The 17,947-nt window shown below is 53.7% G+C and overlaps 1 long non-coding RNA gene across 1 annotated transcript in view; it reads right to left on the reverse strand.

The window, feature by feature from the left end:
* Positions 1-17,947, reverse strand: part of LOC135311013 (uncharacterized) — a 116,246-nt gene that overhangs the window by 91,609 nt on the left and 6,690 nt on the right. Inside the window, exons 2-3 of the long non-coding RNA XR_010370915.1 lie at positions 8,763-8,954; positions 8,395-8,504 (exon numbers count right to left, since the gene is read on the reverse strand). This is a non-coding gene — a long non-coding RNA (uncharacterized LOC135311013). The remainder of the gene's footprint in view (positions 1-8,394; positions 8,505-8,762; positions 8,955-17,947) is intronic.

Here is a 17,947-nt window from a genome sequence, read left to right on the forward strand (position 1 = left end):
TACGGCACCGCTGCGGGGAGATAACCCCGTGAGGCTGCGGGGCAAAGTTGTACCGGAACCGGAACCTCCGCTTACAGATCCGCCGCAGCAGCTACAGCCCTCGCCCTGCCGCCGCACGTCTTGCTGCCTGGCTCCATGAAGCCTGAAGCGAAGCGTCAAACTTGAAAGAGTAACGTAAAAAATTAAGAATAAATCTCAGTAATGCACTTTGTGCTGAGAAGGCGGGCGCGTGTTTACGCACATCCAATATGAGCGTCTAGGCTCTGAAAGCTTTCCATTTTCCTTCTGCGTTCATTTAACTCACACAGCCGTTCACACCCGCCATAAGATTATCTATCTCCAAAATACACAGCAGCAACGTGACTGGGGGGTTTTGGCGTGTTATGGAGTCGGGAGGGACGTCCGCCCAGCTGCCCCGCCCGAGAGATGCTGCTGAACTGCCAGGGAAACGCGCATCCAAAGCGAGACTGAAATAAAATACTTAAGAGCGCTCCCTCAAAATACCGGCAGGAAAAAACCGCCCCCACCCCAACATTCAGTCGCCCCTCGTTAAATATTTACAACAAATACCTACCTGCTTAATTACACCTAACAAATCGTACGCTACATCTGCTCGGCAGTTACAGCTGAAACAGCGCAAGTCACGTCGTAAATCAGACGCTGTTAGCTTTTTTTAAACTTTCATTTATGACAGAAGAATCGGTGAGTTAAGAGATCCCCGATACGGTTTTAATTCTTTTGGGGAAAAAAAATACCACAACAAAAACCCACGCAAATCAAATCCCCAGTGTTGCAATACATGGGGCTACCAAGAAGGACCGGCAGATATGCTAATGCGTTTGGCTGTACCGAAGCATGCAGGGGAACCGTATTTTTATGGGATCTCGACTGTTACAACTGAGAACCCAAGCACTACCAATGCCATCAACATTTGGAGTATGTGCTGTGCTTGGATCTCCGCAAGGACCATTGATTTTTTCATCTTAGAAAAAAAAGCAGTACTTCGCAAGTCTTGTGCTGATGAGTTCTACTGACAAAGACATTGTCTCTAAGATGCACTCTGATGGCAAGTTCATAGAATGCAACCTCACTGAATAAGAAATATCTCAATTTTTCAAGATCTCTTCCTAACAAAAGTCACACTGTGGGGCTTTCAGATGGGCCAGATTATGAATCCTTTCACAACAAGAAACACACCAGCTAACCAGGATATTCTCGCAGTGGCCAGGTGCCTCTTCATCACGTGAAAAAAAAAACCAACAAAAAAAAACACCCCAAAAACACCAGAGCCAGCAATAAGTATCACACGGGTCAACACAGCTCTCTTCCAGAGCACCCCCCTCATCAAAAGGAACATGCCCATCGGCTCACCTGCTCTGCACAGGTTCCAGCATCACACCCCGCTTCCGTCATCGCTTGTGGCACCAAATGTATCAACACACAGTAAACTACCGTTACGCTCGTGAGAAATCACCGCCCCGTGACTTCCTCATTACTACCCAGCTCGCTTCTAATGCTCATACGCCGTTCCAAAGACGGCCCACGTGTTACCTACAAAACTGAAGAGCTCGACGACGGACCACAGCATTCTCTGGTCTCAGATGCTGGCCGCTGCCCCACCTTCTCAGACCTCTCATAGGCACGCGGCAGCACCGCTCCGAGCCTGCCAGCGGCACCTGCAAAAAGCCAAGCGAAAAGGCACCTCCCGAGATGCTGCCCGATGCCACAGCCTGCCCGCACCGATCCCCGTCTCGCACCCCTTTCCCTCGACAGCCTCCCTCCCAGCCTACGCTACGCCACTTCCAGGTGCCGTGTCCAGCTCGCCCGCCGTCCGTAACACCCAAACAACACGCATTGCTTATAACTTCCCCAGCAACACAACACCTCAGAAAAGAGCTGCTACTTCAGCCCACCAATCACCACTCGCCTTGCTCGACTTGCCTCCTTTGCTCATTGCTACGCTACTTCAAACCCAAACCAAAAGACAAACGCAAGGAGCAACGGAGTCATAGAGCCATCGGTCACATCTTCCCTCTATATACACCACGCACCACCTCACCCGCTTACATCGGTCCCCTCAGTTCCCCTCCGTCGCCCTGCACGACTCGTCCCTCGGCATCTCCAAAACCAATACCAAACAAGTCGCCTGGTTGCACAGCAGTACCTTAACGGTTCCTGAAGACCGACTATAACCTGCCATCAAAACAAACATATGACTTCAAACATGAAGCCCTACGCACGTACAAGCTTGAACACCCTGCAGAGGTAATCTGCTCAGCTGAACTCTAGCCGCCTCTCCCAGACAGCTACGGTCACGGCCTCCGAGCCCACAAAATGTCACGGTGATTACGGTCCTCGCCCGCTGAGGAGGGCCACTCAATCCGAGATGACGGTACAACCTTTCCCCCAACAGCCTTGGCACAGCAACAGATGAACCCTAACCTCTCATCGCTGTGCCACCTACCCGACTCTACAGGGCCAGCAAGGCGGTCCGAGACAAACTCAAACGCACACACCAACGCTATGAGAAACGCTACAAACTGCGCGCCTCCGAGACGAGAGAACGCTCTCGGCAAACAGAGAGACAACTGGACGGAAGAGCTCGTCCAGCAACAAGACCTGCGGAACCCTGACAGTGACGCAAGGAGGCCCTAACGCGATCCAAAAAGATTAGAAGAGCGTCAGGGCCCGTGACAAGAAGTTCCTCTCAAAACTGAGAGGGAGGAGGCACAAGAAGCCCGGCTACAAGACCTAAGACTGTAAGGATGCAGGAAAGAAATCACGCTCCCTGAAAATGGACAGCAACAGAGCAGAGCTGTTCATGCATCTGGGAACGACGCCGCAGACAACTGCCCAGAAACTCCTCAAACACCAGAGTGACCCACACTTTAAACTGTAACGCAAAAAATGAGGCACCCGATGGGCGCCGGCCCCACAATTAGAACCTTGCCAGCCCCTAGGGATAGCGCTGTGCTCCTGAGAGCAAAGAGAACAAAGTCACCAGCCCCATGAGCCTCCTCACTGCGACCCAGCTCACCTGAAATGCTCCTCAAATAGCCTTCAGTCGCATCTTCCCTTTAATCCTGCACACGGACCCGCCGCCTTAGTGTGCTCTACTCAGCTCTGCTCTATCACCCTGCACAGCTCCATCTTCATCCTCTGCAAGAACAGCATGATAGAACAAGTCACCTGGACGCACAGCAACAGCTTAACCATTCCACAGGTCTTGCTTCCACGTAGGAATACCATCTAGAGCCCAACTACTGCATGCCATTAAAGGAAATACCTTCAATCAAATGTTAAGCCCCACGCACGTACAAGCTTGAACAGCTGAGAGATGCCCTCTGCTCAGCTAGCACTCTAGCTGCCTCTCCCAGACGGCTACGGTCATCCCCTCGGCACCCACAAAACGCCCCGGAAATTACCGTCCTCGCCCGCTGCCAACGGCCACTCGCTCCAACGAGGGTTGTACGGGCGTTGCCAAAACAGTCTACGCACATTAACGTTAACCATATACTCTTATTGCTGTTCTTTCCCCCGCTCTACCATTGCTACACCCCCAGGCGGAGGAGCAGCTCTGACACAGGCATCGACGTGCACGGACCGACACTGCTCACAAATACTACAAGCGACGTGATCGCGGCACCTCAGAAAATTCTCACCGAGACCACGGACTTCCGGCCCAGAGATGCCACCGGGCGAGAAGATCTGCAGGGCAGCGAGGAAGCAGCTATAGCATCCGCGGAGATGTCACGTACCATCACCACCTGCGAAAAAACCATATACCCACAACTAGGACGATGCACGAGCGACGAGCCGCTCTTAAAGACCTCAGAACGTTCAGGTGCAGGGAACAGGTCCCAGAAAAGGGCCCTGCGTATTCAGACTGCTCTTCAGCAGCAGTACTGAGGCCGCCTTAATCACCGCCGCAAAAAGATGACCTTCTATAAAGGTCTAATATTTAAGACACAAGACAAATCTATGCAGTAGACTTAAAATGCGAGAAAGGAAGCTCTCGGTTACCATTATGCCGATGAGCCAGGGCTTGCAAAACCCTCAATATTGCTACCTAGGTGCCTGCTCAGCACGGAGAACAGACACATCGAGACCCGAGTACAGGGAGGAACAAAGACAGACTACAAAATCCACACAACAGCACAAGCACAGGCAGGAACTCCCCTGCCTGGCAGATGCTTCTGTTTTGCAGAAAGGACAACACAACCTCTCTCGGCCCAAACGTGTCCGGTCTCTGAACGGTCCCCTCCACTGATTTGACAACCCCTGCCTGCCCCCCCTGCGCTTCCCGCAACCGACCGGCCACCTGCACAAAGACCGCATCGGCCCCTCAGCTTCGCTTCCAAATCCGGGGGCTCAAAAGCCATCCTTTAAAAAGGCCACACAGGCTACGTAGGATGGGGCTGCGGTCACACGGACACTCTTCATCTCCAAACGTGCGGTGCCATCACTCAGCGTCGCACCACTCAACGCCGGCCACTTCCGCAACGACAGCCTCCTCGGAAGCGCCGTGAACTTCCGCTCGCCCACGCTCTAATGAGGCTGGATGTCGTGGCCGCCGCCACCTACGGCGCCTAGAGAACCAGAGAGACAAGGTGACCGCTGCGCCTGGAAGCGGCCGCCCGCTCACAAACAATTCCACACCTCAAAAATAACCGCTGCTACAGTTTCCTGTTCATCGCTCACCTTGCCCGACGAGCTCGGGGCAGACATCCCGCTTTGCATGTAGTTTTGTGAGTCCCTTCGTTAACTAGTCACATAGGTGCTCGCACTGCACGACCCCTCCGTTGTCACGTGCTGACCTACCTTCTCACAATGCTCTGTTCGCCCCCTCCCTCCCGTGTCCGGCTCCCTGCCGTGCATCTCCACCAACAGCCACATTCCAGACTCATCCTTTCCCCTACCATGCCAACACGGCTCCCTCACCTCCCGATCCGTGCCTCCCGGGTCAGTGGCCGCGTCAGGCACCTGCTCGCATACTCGGTCCGTCCCCGATGGCTGGGAACTGTCACCTTCAATGCCGGGCCCACTTCTGGGGAAATACGGAGAGGCACACAGATATTAGACACTGCTTTCCAAAAGCAAGAGCTCACCACGCAAAACAAACTAACAAATCGTTTTGACTGACTTGTTTGGCAACACAGAGACCCCAAAGGCAGAAATCCCAGACGAGTGACCGCACAGCCCGCCCCGTCACAGCACACGACGCCATCTGCTCGCCTTTGCTGCCACGCCTCGCTCGACTGTCCTGCTTAACCCTAGACCTATGACTTAAAGTGCAAGAAAAAGTCAAACCACGCAACACACAAAAATTACACCGATAGGGCAAACACCAAAAGCAGTACGGGAAGCAAACGGGCGTGGCTGGTGTAGTGACACACTCTCCCTTTGTAGGTAACTCACTCCTGAGCGACTCCGTGAACAGCCGCGTGGAGAACCTCTCGGCAGACAGCACGCTCGAGCGGCCGCGCTGACACATACGGGGAAGGAGACTGGGCTACCGGAGGCTGCTTGCACACAGAACGCGACCATTAGCTAACACTTGAACACCCCTTTCCCAACCATCCCCCGGCACCAAGACTTCAAAAACCCCTCCTCTCCTCCTGAACTGTCAGGGAAGGAACCTCACTCCTTCCCGACAGCTCCCGCCCTGTATTTGCACCCCTAAAGCCCCTCTGTCAGCCGCTCCTCGGGAGCTGCCCTTCCCACCTCTGCCCCGCGCTCTGCGAGCACCTCCCACCTTCCGGCTTCCCACAGACTCCGTGCTCTCTACAGGCCCACAAAATAACAGAAGCCCCGATGCTTATAATCTACGAGGGACCTGCCGCAAGCTGCAAAGGTTCTCGGGACAACGTGGTACTCTGCGGGCGATCGGGAAAGGCGACGAGCAGTTCCGTACCCCGACACACACTATGCGTTACGTCCCTGCTGCTTTCTGAAGGAAGGCTAGAGCTCCACATACAGACGCGTACAACACGCTCACCCTAACCCCTACCGCAGCATCTCAGCATCAGTCCTATTGAGAGATAACGTCAACAACTTGCACAACACACAGGCAAAACTGGTGGGAAAAATATACGCTTCTACCCTCGGCCAAGTCATAAAATTCCTGCAAAACCAACCAAACAAAAAACCTACCACACACAAAAACAAAACACCAAAAAAACCCCAGACAAAACCATAACACTCCCACAAAACCAAACAATCCAAAACACACTATTAGACCATCTTGCTACCCCTGAACATCCAACACAAACTTACTGACCCGAGGAAAAACAAAAGCTCGTACAAGTATACTTCCTAATATATATCTGCTGCTCAACTTTGACTGCTCTCTTACCTCAGCCAGAAACCTCCCCCTCTCTAAATGTCAAAACACACCTACCCAAAGAGCTTAGACAGCTCAAAACCTGCAACCAACTCAAGGAACAGTACCAGAGAAGCCCAGGAGCAGAATGAGCCTCCCGAAGAAAGGCTGGGGCTCATCTACGCCAGCAGAATGGCAAAGCAGAATGAAATCTTTTAAGAGCCCCTTCTCAAAAATTATCTCTGGTTATAAAGTAAATCATTTACTGTAAAACCATCAACCATTCGGAGTCACCTCAACGCTCTCTCTCGCTCAGTCCCTTAACAGAACTGAATCAGTCTCAAAGGACAAAAAACATGAAAAGAAACGTGGAAATATACAAGCGTATCGGGAACGGTACGAAGCAGCTAAATTAACACCTCAGTAGCTGGGACAAAACTAAATTGTAAAGGACAACAAAAAACCACCCCAGGAGACGCATCGATAAAAACAGAGGAAGGCTCTCTCTACTCACAGAAGCTCACGGAGAGACCTGAGCCAACGGTACACAGCTTTGGGGTAGCCGATACCGAAAAGAAACATACTCGAGACAGAAAACAGACTGCTGTGGAGCACAAAGGTGGCTTTGGCAAAGGTTCTGCCAGGACAAGAGTCACAGTTACAGGGAACGGACAGCGGCCGGCAGGGGAAACGCCGTCGGCGTGGCGGGGCCAGCGCGGGAAATGCCGCCCTCAGCTAACGCTGCGCTATCAAGCCTTAAGTGAAAACTGCAGAGTAGTTACAGGAGACGGGCAATAAGACGGATGCTGAATATCACTTGATGGTCACAAAATCTCATGGGGATGGGCACCACGTAGCCTCGTGGACACCCCTTAGACCCAAACGCTTAACGAGAGACGCTTCTTGCCAAAATACAAGCTCGACGAGGAAAAGCCAACGGGGATGTGGGGGCAACTACCAAAATCTCAGTATGTGAGCAGGCGTTACTTAAGATGGTGCAGTGGTTCTGCCGGGTCCGTCCAACCTGAGCAACGGGTTCTAACGCCTGTCCAGCAGCGTCCATGATCTCTCTCACGGCCTCCCACATCATAGACACCTCCCCTGCCTGGGACCGCGTTTTCCATGTCCCACCCCTCCCCATCCCCGCAATGAAAATCAAACACAACAAATAAGTACTCCACTTCATCTTCTTGGCCTCCAAAAGAAGCTTCCTTCCACTGCTGAGCATCGACACCGACATCCTCATGCTGTTCCTCAAAAGCAGGCTGGCCCTCGGGTGCCCGTACTGCCAAAGGAAGAGAAAATGATTATGCTCTTATGATGAGCTCCATCATCCTCTCCTTCAGGAAATCAAATCCCGATCGCTACATACCAGAAGTTTGTGCAGGAGATGGCCGAGGCCAGCCCCATAAATGAAGCACTCTGTGACCCTGCTCTCTCTTTTGGCCACAGCACCCGCCACCGGGGAGCCCCAAACCCCTTGTGACTCCCAAGGAAAACCAGATAAAACTAGTTCAAAACAACTGGCAGGTGAGAGGTGACCGACAAACACGTATAGCCCACCTCAAACCAGCCAGAGAGCTGACTACCTCCCCCACTAAACTCTCATCTTCGACAAATACACCAAACAGAACAATGTTTACGCTGAACAGAACAAAACCCTTACCCTCTGACACTCTGAAAAGGATTTGTGCACCCACAAAATATATATATATTCATGCTATCGACCGACGGACCACACTTCCTCAGGGTCAGCCCTGCAAAGACAGGAGGACGCCCGATGCTCTCTCCATAAATATAAAATAAAAAACTGAGCCAGAGCCAGGCAGAGAGAGGCGGAGAAAGAACAAGTAGCCACAGGCTACAGGACAGAGAGAGGGAGGACCAAAAAGACGGGGAGGCAGGGAGCCACTCAGAGCGAGATGGAGAAAGAAGGGGCGGGGGGACGCAAAAAAAAAAACCTAAAAATAATTTTGCAGCAGGTAAGGAAAGAGAGGGGGCCAGGGGGGAGAGACAGGGAGGGCCCAGGACGCACAAGAGAGGCAACGGGGCCCCAGTGGCCCAGGACTCACCGCGACTCTCGCTCTCAGCGCTGCTGGCACAATTTAGCCGTTCAGATGCTTCTTTCCCCTCCTCTCCGCCCTGCCTCTTCTGCAGCTCCAGACTCTAGGCCGTTCTCCACCTAAAGAGGATACATGGGTGTCTTACCGCTCTTACGAGATGAGGCTTCCTAGGCACGTAGCCTAGCTCGCTCGTGCACTACACGCCCGTACCCAACTCCCGGTTACGCGTACAGACCCTGCGGTGCACGTTGGTGGCCTGGCCCGCTGCGGACTATGAAGGGGGATCCTCCCTCCCTCACCTGCAGGGACAGGCTCTCTCTTGCCTGCGGCAGGAAGGCAGCTGGCAGCCAGAGCGCCTTCAGTTTCTTCTGCTTTACCTTTCGTTGGCGTCTCCAGCTTCAGCCGAGGCAGCTCCTGTCCACAGCCGGGAAGGGCTCTGTGTGTCCCTTTTCGCCCCCGCGCTGCGAGGATGGCAACGCCGGGCAGAGAGAAGCCACGCAAGCCTGAGACGGCCGCAGTCAACGGCATCCCCGGGGGAAGGACAGACAACCACGTCCTCAGCACGGTCTCTGGGAGAGGGAAAGAAGAAACAGCGACCGTCATTACCGTCGATCGACCCTGGCCAAAGCCCCTCCTTGCGCAGGGGCTTCTGGACACACCGCCCCTTCCCCGCGCTACTGCTAAGGGCCCCTGCGCCGAGGGGGAATCCAGTGCGCTCGAGGGCCGGCTCGCTGCCTTCACGACAGGGCCTGGGGGCGGCCAAGGGCTACGCAGCACGCTTCAGGGGAGGTGCCGGGGCTGCGGGCAGGCGCACGGGGCAAGGGGGGGGCCAGGGGAGGCTGAGCGGGAGCTCCGGTGAGCCGGGGAGGCGGCGGCCATCATCTGCGCCCTGGGCAGGGGGAAAAGGTCCTCCTCCTTTCCCTCTTCCCTTCTGTCAGCTCCCGGGGAACTCACCGCTTCTCGGGGAGCGGCCGCACCTGGAAGCCCCCAGAAATCAACACGAATCCAACCCCCAAAATACACCGCGCCTACCGTACGCGGCACGGCCGCCCGGCACCCGAGCGCCGGAACACCGCGCCTCCCGCCGCGCCCCGGCGAGCCACGTGACAGGGCCGGCAGCCACTGCGCCAGGACTACAGCTCCCGCCATGCTCTGCGCCACAACACGGCCGCCCGGCAGCCGCGCGCCGCAAGGACTACAGCTCCCGCCATGCTCTGCGCCACAACATGGCCGCCCGGCAGCCCCCCGCCACAAGGACTACAGCTCCCGCCATGCTCTGCGCCACAACACGGCCGCCCGGCAGCCGCGCGCCGCAAGGACTACAGCTCCCGGCACGCTCTGCGCCACAACACGGCCGCCCGGCAGCCCCCCGCCGCAAGGACTACAGCTCCCGGCATGCTCTGCGCCACAACACGGCCGCCCGGCAGCCCCCCGCCACAAGGACTACAGCTCCCGGCACGCTCTGCGCCACAACACGGCCGCCCGGCAGCCCCCCGCCACAAGGACTACAGCTCCCGGCATGCTCTGCGCCACAACACGGCCGCCCGGCAGCCCCCCGCCGCAAGGACTACAGCTCCCGGCATGCTCTGCGCCACAACACGGCCGCCCGGCAGCCCCCCGCCGCAAGGACTACAGCTCCCGGCATGCTCTGCGCCACAACACGGCCGCCCGGCAGCCCCCCGCCACAAGGACTACAGCTCCCGGCATGCTCTGCGCCACAACACGGCCGCCCGGCAGCCCCCCGCCGCAAGGACTACAGCTCCCGGCATGCTCTGCGCCACAACACGGCCGCCCGGCAGCCCCCCGCCACAAGGACTACAGCTCCCGCCATGCTCTGCGCCACAACATGGCCGCCCGGCAGCCGCGCGCCACAAGGACTACAGCTCCCGGCATGCTCTGCGCCACAACACGGCCGCCCGGCAGCCGCGCGCCGCAAGGACTACAGCTCCCGGCATGCTCTGCGCCACAACATGGCCGCCCGGCAGCCGCGCGCCACAAGGACTACAGCTCCCGGCATGCTCTGCGCCACAACACGGCCGCCCGGCAGCCGCGCGCCGCAAGGACTACAGCTCCCGCCATGCTCTGCGCCACAACATGGCCGCCCGGCAGCCGCGCGCCACAAGGACTACAGCTCCCGGCATGCTCTGCGCCACAACACGGCCGCCCGGCAGCCGCGCGCCGCAAGGACTACAGCTCCCGGCATGCTCTGCGCCACAACACGGCCGCCCGGCAGCCCCCCGCCACAAGGACTACAGCTCCCGCCATGCTCTGCGCCACAACACGGCCGCCCGGCAGCCGCCACACGCACCACCACAGCTCCCGCCACGCCGCGAGCCCGCCCTCCCCGCTCTCTCACCCTGCGGGGCACCGTCCCTCCCGCCGATGCACCCGGAAGCCCCACCGAGCCCTCAGCACAGCCTCGCTCTCCCCACCGCCCGCTCCGACCCGCCGCTGCCCCGCCGCAGCCCTCCTCGGGGCTTGACCCGGCACGCAGCGGCCCCCCACCCAGCCCCCGCTCACCTCCTCCCTCGCTACACTCGCAGCCCGCTGACGCTCGGCCACAGCTCCGCTCCGCCCCGCCCTCGGCTCACACTGGCCCCCCGGAGCAGGGCACCACCCCTTTTCCAGGGAGGAGCCGGCACCGCCAGCCCCACTGCCCGCACCTGGGGCTCCTCCAGCCAGACCCCGCCCACAGCTGAGGCGCAGCAGCAACGGGGGGCCCCCTCCCCTCACCCCCACAGTGCACCACCTCCTCCCCCGGGCTCCATCACAGCCCCTTGCCCCACGCCAAGGGAGCGCAAACGCAGCCCTCAGGCCAAAGGAGAGGGCAGCTGTTTGTGCAGGCGCGCACGTAACAAGTCCCAGGAGCGATTCGTGGCTCAGGGTCCCCAACGCTCCCCCTGCCCCAAGGCCACCTCGGCCGCCGTTGCCGCAGCCGCACGGAGCTGGTGGTGGCTGGGATAGTGCTCATTTTCTCCACAGTAGCTAGGAAGGGATACGTTTTGGATTTATGCTCAAAACACCGTTAATAATGTAGAGATGTTTTGGTTCTTGCTGAGCACTGCTTCCACAGTCAGGGCCTCTTCTGGTTCTCTCAGTGCCCCACCAGCAAGTAGGCTGGGACAGCTGGGAAAGCTTTCCCAGCTAACTGACCAAAGGGATATTCCATACCATTTGACATCATGCTCAGCACACGCAGCTGGGGGAAGAAGGGGGAGTCCTTGGGGGGGGGGGGGGCTACGGCATTTCTCTCCCTAAGTAACCATGACACATGACAGAGCCCTGCTTTCCCAGAGGTGGCTCAACACCTGCCCGCCGAAAAGGAGGAGTGAATTAATTCCTTGCTTTGCTTCCACGCACAGCTTTTGCTTTACCTATTAAACAGTCTTGATCTCAGCCCATGATTTTTCTCACTTTTACCCTTCCAGCTCTCTCCCCCAGCCCACTGAGGGTGGAGCGAGCAAGCAGCTCCCTGGTGCAGAGTTGCCAGCTGGGGCTAAACCACGGCACGCACTTGTCCGCGTTTGGCAGGGAAGGGACCGTCCGTCGCCTGGCTCCTGGAGCGACGGGCTGCTGGGCAGAGGGGGAGGCCACCAAAGGTGAGGAGCAGGGCACAGGACAGTAGGAAGAGAGAAGAGAAGAGAAGAGAAGAGCAGCAGCCAGCTGGACGGGGGCGGGGGGGCGTGTGTGCGTGTAGTGAGAAGGCACGAGGCAGGGAACAGGACGGCCAGAGAAGGACAGGGAGCCTGACGGAGGTGGAGATACAAGCAGCAGAGAGAGGGGAAGAGAGGCAGCAGAAAGAGGGGGGAAGAGCAGGACACAGACCAACAAAGAAGGAAGAGGAGCAGGCTGGAGACGCACAAAGAACCTGGGGCAGGCAGCACGACAGCGAGGGAGGAAAGAAGAATAGGGGCAGGAAGCTGGACCGAGCGCGATGGAGACAGACAAGACAAGCGACAAGAACAGGGCAGAAAGGGAAGAATGAAGCCACGGGGACAGGGAGCCGAGACAGCCAACAACGGAGGGAAGGGGCCGGGGAGGGAACACCACAAAACAAACCATGGGGCTACGTGGTACAGCGCATGAGAAGGCAGAGAATTAAGAATTAGGGACAGGGAGCCAGAGAAACAACAACAAAAAAAAACACCCAAAACAAAGGGAGATGGGGAGCAAAAGGAATCGCAATGCGTACAGAAAGGAGAGAGAAACAATTCTAAAACAGGGTCATGGGGAAGCCAGAGACAGCAAGATGGAGAAAGGACAAAAGCTACAGGCTACAGGGCAGAGAGGGAAGAATTAATGAATAGACACAGAGAGCTGGGCAGAAAGAGATGGAGAAAGGCTGAAGATCACACGGCCAACAGGGAAGAGAGAAGAGAGGGAGGAATTTTCAAAACAGGGGCAAGAAGCCAGAGAGAGGGAGAGAGGCGCAACAATAAAATGGGGACAGGCCACAGGGCGGCGAGGAGGGAATCGATGAATAAGAACAGGAGACCAAAGAGAACACAATGTAGAATGGAAAAAAGGAACAGCGGCCTACAGGGAAGGAGGAATTAAAGATCAGGCACTGGGAGGCAGACAGAGACACATGAAGAAACAAGAGGAAAAAAAAAAAAAAAAACACAACGGCAATGGGCTACAAAGACAGACAGAGAGGGAAGAAATAAAACACAGCAGCAAGGAGCTGGACAGAGAGAGATGAGGACAAACAAACAGCACGGTCTACGTGACAGAGAACGTGGAATTAGAACACAGAGAGGGGGAGCCGGACAGAGAGAGAGGCCGAGAGAAAAATCTAGACGGGCTACGGCGGGCAGAGGCAGGAATTAAAACCTAGGGACAGGGAGCTGGACAGAGGGAGACGGAGATCACAGGGAACAGCGGCGGGTGCAGGAAGAACAGGAATTCAAGAATAGGGAAAGGGAGCTGGACAGAGAAGAACTCAGGCAGGCAAGTAACAGTAGCAGGGTACAGAGCAGAGCAGACGAACTAAAAAGCGCGGCGGGAGCGTTGAGGCAGACAGAGAGAGATTAAGAAAAAAGTCACGGGCTACGTGGCAAAGCAGGAGGAACTCAGAAACGGGGATGGCAACCAAGGGAGAGTGAGCTGGTGAAGGATAACGGGTATTCAAAGTGAGGGACGGGGAGCTGGGAAAAGCGAGGCAGAGAAAAACAGAATCACAGAGAGAATCACACAAAGCCAAAAAAGAAGAAACTGAACAACAGGAACAGGTGTAACCAAAGCGATGAAATCAACCAACCAGAGACGGTGTTCCATTACGGGAACACGGAGCGTACGAATCAGCGCATCTGTCGATCTGCATTTTAGTCCCTAGGCGATCGTTAATGTCAGCAGAACAACAGACAACGTGCTTCTGTCAGAAAAGGATGACAAAACGCGGTTTCGTGTAGCGCACTGAGAAAACTAGCCAAGACTGCCAAGATTAAGAGCCAAGAAGGTAAAAGGCAATTCTGGCAGGGGGAGATCGCGACCACCGACTCACGGACCACCACCGAGCCTGCGCAGTGATTTACATACGGAACGAGCAAGTTTGTACCAATCAGTAGACAGGACGATAATGAATATGTATGAATACGTAAAATTTTGATCTACAAATTCTACGGGAAAGGTGTGTGAGGTACGCACGCCAGGAGGAGCGATCCCCCGTGCATCTGGCGCCGTGAATAAAGAACGCCTGCTCTTTAATACTAGATTGGTGTTGAATAGATATTTCCGATTTTACCGTGTTTTTTGGTAACAGTTTTGGCACCCCAGATGGGAACCTGCTTTTGAATCTCGACGGATCCGCAGGACCGTGGGACCTGCAGTCAGCCCCAAGGAATTCTTGGGGAGAGCTTCCGATCCCCAGGCCAGAGAATTCTGAGAAAGATCCCCTGGACTGAAGTAAACAAGGCATTCGTTTACGAAGAAACTTAGGTAGAATAATATGTGGCGTTAGCTTCCCACATAGGATAGGATAGTGGGTTTGAGTCCCACAGGCCTGCCCGTAAGGCGCGGCAAAAGCCACGCAGGGTTGGGGCCAAGAGGTACCTCGGTTGGTAAGTCTCTGCTAGGCGAAAGCCTGTGGAGCGGGACCCGAGGGTAGGGGGGTCTTCAACAGGGGGTTGAAGTCTCCAGGGATATCTAGCAGGGGGCTACAGATCCCAGTGAGACCTCTAACGGGGGTTGGAGTCCCTCTGACTACTATTTGTGATAGTGCACTATCACAACTGCTAGTCGACTGGGAGATGGGAGCATTTCTGAGTAAGAAACCTATCCCACAGAGAACACCTTTGGGATGTACTTTGAAGCACTGGAAAGACATCGGGGGTGATGACCCACTAACTCGGAAACCATTAATTGAATATTGCAATCATTGGTGCCCAACGTATCAATTGGAAGGTGGGCACGAATGGCCAGAACAGGAGACACTGCAATATCATACCATCTTGCAATTAATGTTGTTTTGTAAAAAGGGAAGGCAAATGGGAAGAAGTGGCATATGTTGATTTGTTCTTTACACTGTGGAATCATCCAGAGTGGCAGAAACAGCGTGAGATATGTCCACAGGATTCTACGGCAATGTTTCTGAAAAGAGGAAAATGTGGTGAGAACTTGAAGTGTTGCTCTACTTGTGATACTGGACACTTCACTTGATGGAACTGACAAGAAAATAGTATTGAATACAGCCAGAAGGCAGGTGCAGGGAGCACATGCTAACAGGAATTTACAGAGAACAACGAATAAGAATTTTCCATCTACAAATCCCGAGTGGGACCCTAATCAGCCAGGACCCAGGGGAATGTTGACTAGATGTCAGAGACAGATTTTATTTGGAGTAAGACATGCAATGCCAAAAGCCATAAATTTTGACCCATTTATTAAGTGAGACAAGAATTAAAGGAGTCCCCCCCTTCAGCCTTTATGGAAAGGCTGAAGGTGACCACCAGAAAATATACTCATTTGAACCCAGAAAAAAACAGAAAAAGCAATTCAGTTGGTCTCTATATTCATAAGACAATCAGCCCCAGATTGGGGGGGGTGGGGGGGGGGAGTAAAAAAACCTTCAGAAACTAGAAGAACCTGAATCCAGAGATCTGGGTAAAATGCTTGAAGTAGCTTGGCATGAAGGAGACCAGAGGAATCAACCCTAGCTGAACACCTGGTTACACTGAAGCTAGGGAATGAAGAAATAGAATTTTTGGTAGATACGGGAGCCACTTCTTTGGTATTGAATACACGTAAAGAGAAAGTTGATCATAAACCAGTAGGTGTTGTTAGTGCGACAGGGCAAAGAAAAATTAGCCTTTCTTAGAGCCATTAAAGTTTAAATTGGAGAAGCAATGGGCAACTCACCAGTTTCTGTATATGCCTGAATGTCCACTGCCTCTGTTATGATGAGATCTATTAAGTAAATTAGATGCTCAAGTAACTTTTAAAGATGGAGAGATTAAATTACTAATACCAGAACAGAATCAAAAGCCACAGAGGCGAGAGCGTTTATGTTACAGGATTCCTCCAGGGAGGAACAGGTTCCCGAAGAAGTGGAAAACGTAGTAATTCCTTTGGTTTGAGCGAGCGGAGCTCCGGAGCGACCTAAGCGGGCAGAGCCGGTAAAAGTAACCTTAAAGCCTGGAGCCAAGCCGGTAAGACAAAAACAATACCGTATTAAGCGAGAGGCTCGAAAAGGATTAGAGAAGTTAATTATAAATTTTTTTCAGAATATGAGCTCTTAATAGAATGTGAATCAGAATATAGTACTCCTGTGCCGCCAGTAAAGAAATCTAGAGGCAAAGAGTATTAGCTGGTTCACGATTTAAGGGCTATATCTCAGGTGGTCCAAGATCTACATCCGGTAGTAGCTAATCCATACACTTTACTGACCTCTTTTAAAGGAGGAGCATAAATGGTTTACTGTACTAGATTTGAAGGATGCCTTCTTTTGCATACCTCCAGGCATAAAAAGTCAAAGCCTATTTGCTTTGGAATGGGAAAGCCCCACCACAGAATGAAAGACACAGCTAACATGGACCGTACTTCCACAAGGATTTAAAATTAGTCCTACGATATTTGGGACTCAGCTGGCAAGAAAAAAAAATAGAAATATAGAAATGTCTAGAAAAAACAGAACCCAGGGAGAGGCATATTGTTACAGAATGCAGACGACATTCTGATAGTGGCAGAAAGTAAAGAATAATGTTTTGAAATTTTTAAATTTTCTGGGCCAAGGAAGAGGCGGAGTTTCCAGAAACAAAACCCAAATAGGAGAAGCAACAGCCATTTATTTAGGATTCGAAATATCTCAAAGACAAAGACAATTAGAAAGTGAAAAGAAAGAAACTATTTGTCAAATTCCCGAACCTTGCGGCCCGAAGGAACTGAGAGCTTTTCTGAAAATAGTGAAATAGCGTCAGCTCTGGATTCTGAACTACAGACTGTATGTAAAACCATTATATGAGGCACTGAAAGAATCAAAGGATAAATATTTAACCTGGACGCCCGGATGCCAAACGGCATTCAAAGAACTGAAAAGAGCCTCAGTGATGGCCCCTGCATTAGGCCTACCCGATTTCGCTAAACCTTTTGAGTTGTTTGTCCACGAAAGACAACATTTAGCCCTTGGAGTGCTGACACAGCGACTGGGAACCTGGAAGAGACCCGTGGGCTACTTCTCCAAACAACTCGACCACGTGAGTAAAAGATGGCCTGGATGTTTACGGGCAGTGGCAACAGCAGCGCTGCCGATCCAGGAAGCCCCAAAGTTAACAATGGGACAAAAGATGACAGTATGTGTCCCGCACATAGCGGTGACTGTTTTAGAACAAAAGGGGGGTCGTTGGCTATCCCTTAGCAGAATGTTGAAATATCAAGTTGTTCTGTTAGAACAAGACCATGTGGAATCGAAGACTACTGCTATACTGAATCCTGCTATGTTTTTAACAACAGAAAACCTTACGGACAATTTCGAACACGATCGCTTGCTAACTATTGAACAAGTCTATTCCAGCAGACCAGGCCTGAGACACAAACCTCTGGGAAAATCCTGATCTGGAGTTGTTTACAGATGGAAGCAGCTCTGGGCGAGAAGAGAATGGCCGGATATGCTGTCGTTATCACCGCCGAGGGAATGGAGTCAGGGGCGCTGCCTGCGAACACCTCAGCACAGAAAGCAGTATTGGTAGCGTTGAAGCGAGCTCTGCGAATGGCAGAAGGACGAAGGATAAATATCTAGACTGATTCCAAACATGCATTTGGTGTGATCCACGATCATGGAGCTACTGGGAAGGAAAAAGGACTGCCATCAGCCCAAGAATCATTGATACAGCATAAAGAAGACATTCTCCAACTTCCGGAAGACGTGCAGAAACCAAAAGAAGTGGCGGTAAAGCGTTGCAAAGCTCATCAATTCGGCCAGACGGCTGTAAACATAAGCAAACGATTGACAGATAAAGCTGCAAAGAGGACTGCAGAGCAAGGTATCCTTGCACTAGTACCAGTAAAACAGATCGGAATTCCAAAGTTGAAACCGAGATTATTATAATAAATTGGATGAGCAATTAGC

The sequence above is a fragment of the Phalacrocorax carbo genome, unplaced genomic scaffold (genome assembly GCF_963921805.1).
Source record: "Phalacrocorax carbo unplaced genomic scaffold, bPhaCar2.1 SCAFFOLD_60, whole genome shotgun sequence".
NCBI classification, from domain to species: Eukaryota; Metazoa; Chordata; class Aves; order Suliformes; family Phalacrocoracidae; genus Phalacrocorax; species Phalacrocorax carbo.